General features: G+C 49.1%; 1 protein-coding gene across 1 annotated transcript in view; it reads left to right on the top strand.

The window, feature by feature from the left end:
- Positions 1 to 2,267: 2,267 nt before the first annotated feature.
- Positions 2,268 to 10,618, top strand: part of LOC142572639 (lopap-like) — a 45,168-nt gene continuing 36,817 nt past the window's right edge. Inside the window, exon 1 of the mRNA XM_075681894.1 lies at positions 2,268 to 2,433. The gene's annotated coding sequence lies outside the window, so the exon portion shown is untranslated. The remainder of the gene's footprint in view (positions 2,434 to 10,618) is intronic.

The raw sequence follows: 10,618 nt of genomic DNA, 5'->3' as shown, positions 1-10,618 counted from the left end.
CCCGCCCTCTTGCCACGAGTCAGCGTACACGGACTCCAAAGAAATACGAGACGTTGTTCCTGGCCGTGTCTATGACACGTAGCGCGGCGGCCTTTTTTTTTTTTTTTTTTTGCCGTGTCCCACAACGGGAATCGCGAAAGCAACGTGGGTCAGCCGTCGGATTTATGGGATCAGATCCGCCCGAATCGCGCGATTCAATCCCCATCAAATGCCGTCTTCTCTTTTTATCGCGCGTACAACCGGGATAAATCGAGTTTCGGCGTGCCGACAAGCGCGAATAGGCCGCGTACGGAGGAAGACCGCCCTTTGTGTACCGAGCATGACGCTTTCTCCTTCACTCACCCCAAGTTCGTGATTGCGCCCTTGGGCGACGTACACACGCAATCCTGATCTGGTCACTTTATTTATTGTATTTTTATACACGGCGCTTCTTTCGCAAGGCTACCGAGCGCTGTGTCCATAACCAACTACACTCTACCGCAGCGTATAAATGAAATTCTGGTCAGCTATGTGGTTCCAGTTTCCACCACAGAGGCCGCTGGTCGACCTCAGTGCTTAGGAAGCTTATACATGCACAAGTAAAACTCTTGCTTGGGCTAGTTGGTTCATGCTCGAACCAACTACGTGTGAAGAGCAGGGCGCGAAGATCAGGACAGAAGAAGAACACAGGCGCCGGTCCTGTCGTTTGTGTTCTTGCTCTTGTGTTCTTGTGATTGCGCCTTGCTCTTCCCACTTTACATGCAAGCGCTGGCTTTGCATGTCGGCACCCTATCAGTGCCTTCCTGCGTGAGTATCACGAGGAAGAGAGGGATTTAATCACTCAGTAGCGCAGAGTGTCGTCTCTTTATCTGCGTTAATTTCACCTCGTCCTCAGCCTGTGTCTCTTTTCTTTCCCTCTTGTTATCTGATAAAAAACGTTAAACATACTTTATGGCGCTTTATAATTGTACCTTGCCCTTCCCGCTTCAGGCAATAGACGAGTATTGTGCGTCAAAACAAACAAACAAACAAACAAACAAACAAACAAACAAACAAACAAACAAACAAATATATAAATAAATAAATAAATAAATAAATAAATAAATAAATAAATAAATAGAGCTCTCAAAGTATTTTGCCTCATATCCGCTTCTCGATGGCATTGTGTCTATACGCGGGCAAATTCTCTTGCGGCCGAAATGCCCCCGAAAATTCTCCCTGCGCTATAAATTCTGAGCATTCGTTGATACCACGTAACAGTGCGGCTATACTGACCGCTTGCTGGAAGTTTTCTTTTCTTTCAAAATGCAGGCAATGAGACTGACTGTATACCAGGTCGATGCAAAGTTGTTGCTTACTTTGTGGAAAACATGTTTTTTTTTTCCTTTATTGGTAGAGCCCTCACATACTCAACCGGTCGACGTTTCTCCCTCAACTATTCAATTTCTACCATCGGATATTTTGTTTTCATAAACCATATAATATGGCCAGTTTATCTTTAGCTGTACGTTTAATTTCAGTTGGCCATTACACGATATGCCGTCCTGTATCAGACGCAGTTCATGATTGGTCGATCACTGCGCAAAAAACTTTCGTTCTTTTTTTAGGGGCGCGCTTTCGGCAATTGAAAAGCGGCTAGCTAAGCATACGGAAGGTAAATTACAGTTTCTGTGTCGTTACGCTGAAAGAGGACGCACGGGACGTTGGGTAATGTTCATGTCAAAATATATTTTGCGCAGTCACACGAACAAAGAGGAGGAAAGAAAGAGCGAAGGGAGGGACGACTATTTTCGACTATAAGAGAAAGAAAATTCTGGTGTATGACGTGCCAAAACCAACATCTGATCACGAGGCACGCCGTAGGAGGTGGCTCCGTTTCAATTTCTACTACCTAGGGTTGCTTAACACGCGCCTAAACCTAAGTACACACGAACGTCCTTGCACCCCGACGGCATCTAAATGACCTCAGCAACGCAATGCCGTACACTCACCATAGCTGCCGCGGCGGGCGACTGCGAACCAGAGTCACACCACAAGCGCTAATTGAAATTTTCGGTCGTTCCTTGTGTCTGCGTGGCCGTGTAGTGCTTTCTTGGCTTTGTATTTGTCGAGCTGCAACAGCGAATCCCAGAATCTGTCGTGGTGTAACTTACACGAGCCCCACAAGCTACCAAAAAGATATAGTTAGGCGCTTTATGTTTTGAAAGCATTGCTATGGATCGGCGCGCATGTCAAGATTATGTGCTTCGTTGCCTAAACCCTATAAAATCGCTTACTTACAGGGAGGAAGGTAAACGCAGCAGAGCCCCCGGCCAGCACGGACGTGTTGGAGGAAGTGTGGCGGAATTCATGTGCTGTTTTTCGCAAAGCAGCACTCGGACTGGTACCCAAAACCTCCACGAGCAACCACGCTCCTGAAGATCTCGCTACCACTCTAGGCCTCTGAAAAGTGAGGTAAGTTTGTTCCGGCCCATGTCTTTCTAGCAGCACATTCTGTTCGCGAGACAAGCTGATTTTGTAGCACGGCGTGTAAGCTTGAAAGTTGTGTTTTGGGTCTGTGAGTGCGAGTGTCAGTCAGCAACAGCCACTCTCAAGTAATCACCCGACGCGGGTCTTTGTCGTGTTCTTCAACTTGCCACAGAAAAGCACAGGAGCGCGTCTGCTTCACTAAAACTGTTACAGAAGTTTCGTAGGCTTTGCTCTGACGCGCGGCGGCAGCACACACTATCCGGCGGCTCGTAGCAATGCAAATTCAAAGCTCGCACCTATCTGATCCGGCGAGCTGATTGGAAGTGCGGGGGGAGAGGGCACACCAACATGACTGCACTTTCGGCTTCAAAAATGTGACGTCATTGCCTCTCTTATTTTGTTTCTTTCCTCCATGCGGACTCATGAAAATGACACTGTAGGCTGCAGCGTCGCATGTTCTTTTCGCTCCAACGCACGATATTATAGAAGACTGGCATTTCTTCCGCACATCTCTCCCATCCACTTCAACAAACAAGAAACAACTGAACAATTCGCCCTCACTTTGCGATAAAACAAGGCAAGTATCCAACTGAAAACATGGTTTGATGCTGATATATACACCCCAACGACTTTTCAGAAGATGAATCGGTTACGAACACCGCAGCCTCGACATCTGCCAATATCTATGCTCCCCCTCCCCCCTCCTCCCACAAAAACAGAAAAGAAAGAAAAAACGTCCTCACTTTAACGGAACAAGCAAACAAGCGTCACTTCACAACGTTCGTGTACCGCGTAGGCCGCGCAAACTGATATATGGGAGCCCATTGAATGGCCCAGGAGCGTGCATTCTTCCGTTGAGTATAAAGCATGTGCGGTGAGAACGGTAACCGGCTCAAACCGGGGTGATTCTCCAGCGGCGATAATGCGCACGAATGCAAGAAATACGCTCGCGTCAATTGTCTGCTACGCTTGTCACGCAGAGGACGCATCTTCTCGGGAAAACACGCTCCGCGTCCCGAAATCGCCTGCACCCCCTCCTCCTCATATGCACATATGCGTGCCAGTTAGCGCATCTACTTCCACTCCAACTTCGGCGTGTATACTAACGGAGCGCGTGTCGCGCGAGAATGTCTTCATCGTCCGTGCCCCTCTCTTCGGTATATACGGCGCACCTTTCGTGTAATTGTAATCGCGCGTTCGAGATACGTGCGCTTCATTGTACAAATGACATGAACACTCCCGTTCTATGCCACTCACTCGGGCTTTTTTTTTGTCACTCTTCTTTTTATTTTCTTGTTATTGTTGCTCTTCTTCAAGCCTTAATTTACACGCATCCATAGCGTCAGTCGTGATTGAAACTTTCCTTCGGAGGTGTCGCACGCCATTATCCACAATTTATTTCCGGATAAAAAAGAAGCGTCACGCGTTTGTCGATGTGCTTTGGAGTGTCAGCCTGAATCTCGCACTCATTAGTTGTTTTTTTTTTTTCTCGTCTCCGAACATGCATCTTTTTTGTGCTGGGTGCATGGTGTGTAAGCGCTGTGGTCGGGACGTCAATTCGTCGCAGCACCGAGAACCTCTGTCTCTCTCTCCGGTGTGCCATATGTTCCGGATTGTACGCCGTAGGGGCAAATTCTGGCTTAAAATGAAGAATAAAATAAGATCACCGCCCCTTCCAGTCTGTGAACATGGTCGAAAAGCGAAGCTGTGTTAGCCACGCAGAGTGTTACACTATGCAAGTCAAACTTCGCAAGCAGTCTATATTGTAAATCTTCTGTTTCACCCTTCTTTCACGTAATTTTCGCTTTTGCGGTAGGCAGCTTCTTCCTCAGGAGCATGCACTACTCGTGGTCTTCCTATAGTTGTAGCTGGGATGGAGTGTGCGGAACCACGAAACCAAAACTTCGTATATTGGGCGCAGGGCCCACCACTGGAGACGCGGGCGATGCAATCGTTTTGACGATTGTTTGGATTGGTTTGATGAGTGACGTGGCTGCCGGCAGCCACGCACACCTAGTATCGCGTTTCAATCGCTGGGCACTGTTCGTTGGCCGCAAAGTGCCAGCATAAGATTTGTATATCCTTCGCAGCAGGGTGGAATCAATCGTCGATAAATTGGATGCCGATCTGGCTCGATCGGCAAAAATTCGCCGTGTGATTTGCGTATAAGATCGCATTTGCACAGGGGGGAAGGGGTCACTACTACCCCTTCCCCCCTATTGAGTTCTGCCTCTCCCGCTAGGTCACATGGCTCTTCTTCAGAGAATAATAATATTTGGGGTTTTACGTGCCAAAACCACTTTCTGATTATGAGGCACGCCGTAGTGGAGGACTCCGGAAATTTCGACCACCTGGGGTTCTTTAACGTGCACTTAAATCTAAGCACACGGGTGTTTTCGCATTTCGCCCCCATCGAAATGCGGCCGCCGTGGCCGGGATTCGATCCCGCGACCTCGTGCTCAGCAGCCCAACACCATAGCCACTGAGCAACCACGGCGGGTTCTTCAGAGAAGTCCGACAACGACGGCACTAAGTCCGCATAAACAGCTTCACTGTAAAAAAAAAAAAGTTTTCCGTGGTAATCCGTACTCACTGCATAGTTCGCCTGGTACAAATTTCGGCTACAGAGTACGCTTCGCTATGTTGGCATCGATGTGACTGTGTGGTTTTAGCCTAGCGGACGGTTGCGCGCGCATTCAAGCCTGTAGCCTTCTTCTTCTTTATTTTTTTTACGTTTTCAGGCATCCCTATGTAACATCCAAAAGTAGATCATATATTATTGCAAGCAGCCATCGACATTTCACATCATGTGAAACTTCAACTTTTGAGCATGTACAGATTCGGGAAATTCCAACAGAATCCATCTCACGATTAACGCCGACGACAAAGCGATTAGCATAGCAGCAATTTTGTGACACGTTGTACTGCCAACGCCGAAATGCGCCATGCATGAGGCGCGTATGCAGCCGGGATCCTCCTTCGGGATTCCTACGGGTATGCTGCGCTGTCTAGTGACACCGCCGTGTGGCTGCATTGCTTCAGTGCATATCGCATTAAGGTTGGCATGAGTCGTTAGAACGTCCCTGGCAGTTTTTTTTTTTTTTTTTAAAATGCTTAAGAATAACTTAGAATAGAATTTATTGACAGGAAAGACAGCGGTCGACCTGAGCTAGTGCGCGCTAGTCTGCTACCCTGCACTGGGGAAGAGGCAAGGGGAGTGAAAATACTGGGATGGGTGATGATGATAAGAGAAGTGGTCATTGCTTATGTATATGAGACAGTTGCCTTGCTAGAGCCGCTCGTCGAGCTTGGCGTCCTGCATAAACTTCAACAACGCTTTAGTTGTACGCATTGAAGATGCAGTGTCAGGCCATGGGCCAAATGCGTAAGCATTTCTACGCCTACCCGACGAAGAAACCTTTCCGTCCGTCACGTAAGGCAATCGCTTTCAAGCTAAGGCCCGCAGAAGCGAGCGAATTCACCTTCACGCCGTCTCTCGCTTCAATGCGAACTAAGCGGCGAGAAGACGGCGCACACGAAGTTATCAGCACTAGGCGCACTGTGTCCCCATCGCAGATCGCTTACAAGATAGGGCCAGCGCGTCTCCCTTCAACGCGAACTAAGCGGCGAGAGCACAGGCCCGCGCGGCTGCGCCATACGCCGCCGCCGCCGGAGTACGGTTCATCACGGCTGATAATGGTTCTAGGCGGATGGATAAGGCGCTAAAGAGCTATAATGGCTTATAATGGTCGGAACGTCACCGGCACAGCTGGCGCCGTCACGTGCAGTTGTTTTCTCGCGTCATCAATTCACCTCGTGTCGCCGTCCGCAGCAGTTCGTGTCGCCGCAGTGCTGTCGTTTATACTGGTCGGATGGTTAGTTTCGTAACGTTGGCGATGACACCGGGCTGCGTGGAAATGAGCGAGTGGCACAATGCTCACGCATACTCAGACAACTCCCAGATGAGTTGCCGCCTGAATTTTTTTCTTTTTTGCATTTCCCCTCCATCAAAATGCGGCCGTATCGGTCGGGAATCCAACCGACGACGTTACCCGCTAGGGTATATAGCGGAATGGATGTGTGTCGTTGTGCTGCTAAGCACGAGGTCGGAGGTGCGGTCCCGGCCTCATTCCGGTGGGAGCGAAATGCAAAAGCGCTCGTGTACCATGGTTTGTGTGCACGTCAAGGAACACAAGGTGCCACAAATTAATCCGCGACCTTCCGCTACAGCCTCCCTCGTAACCAAACGCGCAGTTTCGGTACTTGAAGCCCCACAGTTTCAACCCGCCACCTCGTGCTCGGCAGCAGAATAACATGGCAATGCTGAGACACTACGGCGTAGTCCGCATTCTATAGTCCGAAAAATACGGCACATGTGCAGCGCTCGTCCGATTCACGTCGCCGCACGCAAGCCATGCAGAGAGCGAGCGCATCCTTTTTCAGATTGTGTTAGATGGCGAGCATGTGTATTGGCCGCGTCTTGTTCGCAGAAAAACGCGGGCAGGCTCCCGCGCCTGCGAATGCGCGCAGTTCCTCGCGGTAGGCAGATATATCACGGGCGTTCCTTTCAATGGCTTGCAATTCGAGCGACGTTATTGGTTTCACTTCATTTGATCGCTGCTGCGCTACTGACGTACCTCCGTGTTTAATAAATGGCCCTAAGTGTGCGAAATGTACCGCGTGTGTACTTCGAATTGCTCTAAGCGTACGCCGGCACTTATAGTTAGTATTAGCTCTTGCTTCGCCTCGTTAGCAAATATGTACATTGAGCTAGGCAGAATTAATGTCGCGATATTAGGTAGAACATAAGCAAGGGAAATATCACGATATGTCACGAGTATCACGAATATTACGATAGATACGAAAGGGAAAATTGCCATCCACATTGTCGCGCGAGATCGCAAAGGAAACCCATACAGTTTTCTCAGAAAGAGAGCTTCGCATGCAGTTGAAGAAAAGTTCGTCCTGCTCCGGGACGCAACTGGGGTGGATGCCAATTTTTCCTTTCATGTACTTTCCTCGACCTCGCGAGCTTTCTCAGAGCTCATTTCCCATCACGATAGATATTTACGATATCTAAGTATGTCGCGCAAGGTAGGTGACTATCTGTTGCCATTTCGATTCACAGGGGGATGCCATTTGCGATCGTCACCATCTGCGGTCTTCCGTAAACTATATAGCACCTCCTAATCTAACATCGTAACGTGTTCAACCTCCACTACGTGCGAAATGCGCTTTTAAGGTTAAATCAACGCAAAGTCTCAGGTTAGCAATAACATTACTACACATCACTCGCACGTGCAAACCGCTGCGCGCGTGCACCGAACAAAGTTGCCAGCGACGATCGGGGGCAAAGAGAGCAGGACGCAGCGGGGGCATCCCCCCTCCCCCCCCCCCCCCCGCATGCCCCCTTGTCCACTTAATTTGACGCGACCCGGCGACCCGGCGCTGTCTACAAGTTGTTTACGTCCGCAGGACGAGAGGCCGGTCGCCGATGTGTCACCGGGGGGTCCCTACGTGAACTGGAAAGCTGCCCCGGTGGTTGTAGTATAGAAGAGAGCGTGCTGGCTCGTCTCCCCCTTCGTCGCTCGCATGCAGTGCGGCTTCGTGGTTTCTGTGTCGAGGCAGGCCGCGTTGTATTTCCGCGCAGCACGTGATTTCCTGCAACCTCGACGCATACAAGATGTTCTGTCTCTCTGGCATAGTTAAAGGTCTCAAACGGACGCTTTACCGTCGGCCTGCCGGGTAAAACATGAAAACATACGGCTAAAACTGTGTCGCTGAAGATTTCGCTATGGATAACAACTTTTCCACATGTAGGAACCCGCCAGATTCACCTGTAATAACTGCAGCCACCTGCAATAACTTCCCAAGCGAAGAATGAGAGGCAACCGCAGCAACTTTGTAGCTTCCGGGCACGAGAAAAAGAGCAACAGTGTCTAATAGCTGGATAGGTCGGCCTCCTAGCCGCAGTATTGGCGTATCGCTGTAACATTCTCAAGTGAAATGTTCAAGTTAGATAAGAAACTCAAGAAAAGAAAGAACAGAAACAGGAGGCCACGAACCTTGAGATAGAGAGAGAGGGGGGGAAGACCAAACTCTGCTCAGAAAGGTACACAGTCAAACAAATACACACTTACAGCAGAACTCAAGGCAACTTCCAGGACTTCATAGGAGGCCTTTGTCGCTGGTATGGTTTCGAATTTTTTGTATTTACATTCCTGGTATGAGAATCTTAGGTGATTGATAATATGAGAGCTTGCACTCGACATATTTTATTGCTTTCTTCTAGTCGTCCGCTTACAAGTGGGAAATATGGGAAGACTTTCCAGGTTTCTCCCGTCTCATTAGAAACATTTGCGATCAGTATCTAGTACACCTAATAAGGAGATGTGTGCTTACACCTTTTGCGTAATCATCATCATCCTACCTTTATGTGTACTGCAGGACGAATGCCTCTCACAGCAATCTCCAATTACCTCTGTCTTGCGCTAGCTGATTCCAACTTGCGCCTGCAAATTTCCTAATTTCATCGCCCACCTAATTTTCTGCCGTCCTCTACTGCGCTTCCATTCCCTTGGCACCCATTCTGTAGCTCTAATGGTCGCATATCTGACATTTTAGTTCAACTTGTAAGCGATCTACCTGCGGCTTTACCAGGGCAGACGCTGTATTTGAAATACTGCATATTATGTTACTCGACGTCGCTATGTAGACAGGAGTTCTGGTGCATCTGCGCCTATGTCGTTGTGTTGCTGAGCCCGATGTCGCCTGTTAAATCACCAACTCACGATAGTCGCATTCCGACGGACACGGGATGCAACAACGCCAGTGTGCGAAGAAGGAGGTGCACATTCGAGAGCACCAGGTGGTCAGAATTACTGCGCAGCCCAACCCACTACGGCGTCTGCGTAATTGCCTGGGAGTATTCTTGGGGCGTTAAACCTTGCCAACACATATACAGACAAGTGATTCGTGCCCTAATGCCGTCTACGCAACTAAATCAGTCTCTGACAACCACTTCTCTTAATAGGACGGAATGCGCGACGCCTAATTCTAGACTGGGACATTCTGGCAAGGCTTGGCAGGGCTTTGATACATAGTCGAAGCGCCTTCTCTGGACATGGCTGCGCCAGCCACAGCTTTCAGTGATGCTGCACGCAACTAACTTCGGCAAGAACCACTGCCCGCGACGGCCACCGGGCTTCTTTTAATTATGCCTGTTACGCCGGCCGCTGGGTAGAAGTGCTCCGGCGCGCATCGTGGAGCCGCCGTCCCGACTGGAGCTGTTGCTTTGATTGATCCCGCGAGTTCAATGGCCGGCTCAAAACGGCCTCTTCTCGGTTCGTAGAACGTGAAACTGTGCCGTCGCAGCGCAGTATGCGCGCGCGGAGAGAAGAGGGCAGCCATGCTGGCCTCCCAAGTGCCTGTCTGATTCCTGGACGGCGTGCCCCTGGAGACACGGAATTATCGTGCATCTCTTTTGTCGTGGCTGCTTTCACCTGTAATTTTCGTTTCGTTCTAGCTGGCCCATTTGATATTTTTCCCACCGAAGACTACCAGACAACAAATGACGCAAATTCTCCGGGACATCGTTATTATAGCTACCCTCCAGAACACCTCAGTTCCTTATAAAACACGAAAGAGTGAAAGCCATACCAAAAGTAGCATTTTTGCGAACTAAGGCTTGTCATATTACGGTCGATTTCAGTTGTATTACACGTCCCCAGCATCAGGAGAACAGTATCCATAAAACCGTCTGACGTCGGTGTCAGCTTGAAGTCATGCCTCCCGACACGATCCTACTTTGTTCCATCCTATCTTAAACTCGAGCCATGGGAAATGCTTGTGGCTTTCGAACATAGCTAAATGCAGGCTTTCGGACCATACCTGGCTTTAAGAGAGAGAAAAAAAAAATGAAAAACAAGAGCCAACTCACAGTGCTATGCACGGTTTCAGCCTTATGTACTCCGAACAACATTTGCAGAGTGATGGCGTGCTAACTTTCTTCCTACCTGCTATCTTCTCCAAGAAACGTTGCCAGCCGACATAGTATTGAGGTTTTTGTCAACATATACCTTCTCAAAAATTGGACAGATGTACTGGCAAAGAATTTGCTGCTATATACATCGACCTCATTTTGCTAACGCAGAGGAAGTAACGAACGCCA

Source organism: Dermacentor variabilis, chromosome 2 (genome assembly GCF_050947875.1).
Source record: "Dermacentor variabilis isolate Ectoservices chromosome 2, ASM5094787v1, whole genome shotgun sequence".
In the NCBI taxonomy this organism is placed as follows: Eukaryota; Metazoa; Arthropoda; class Arachnida; order Ixodida; family Ixodidae; genus Dermacentor; species Dermacentor variabilis.
Note: the sequence above shows the minus strand (reverse complement) of the source record. Positions and strands in the feature narration are given on the sequence as shown.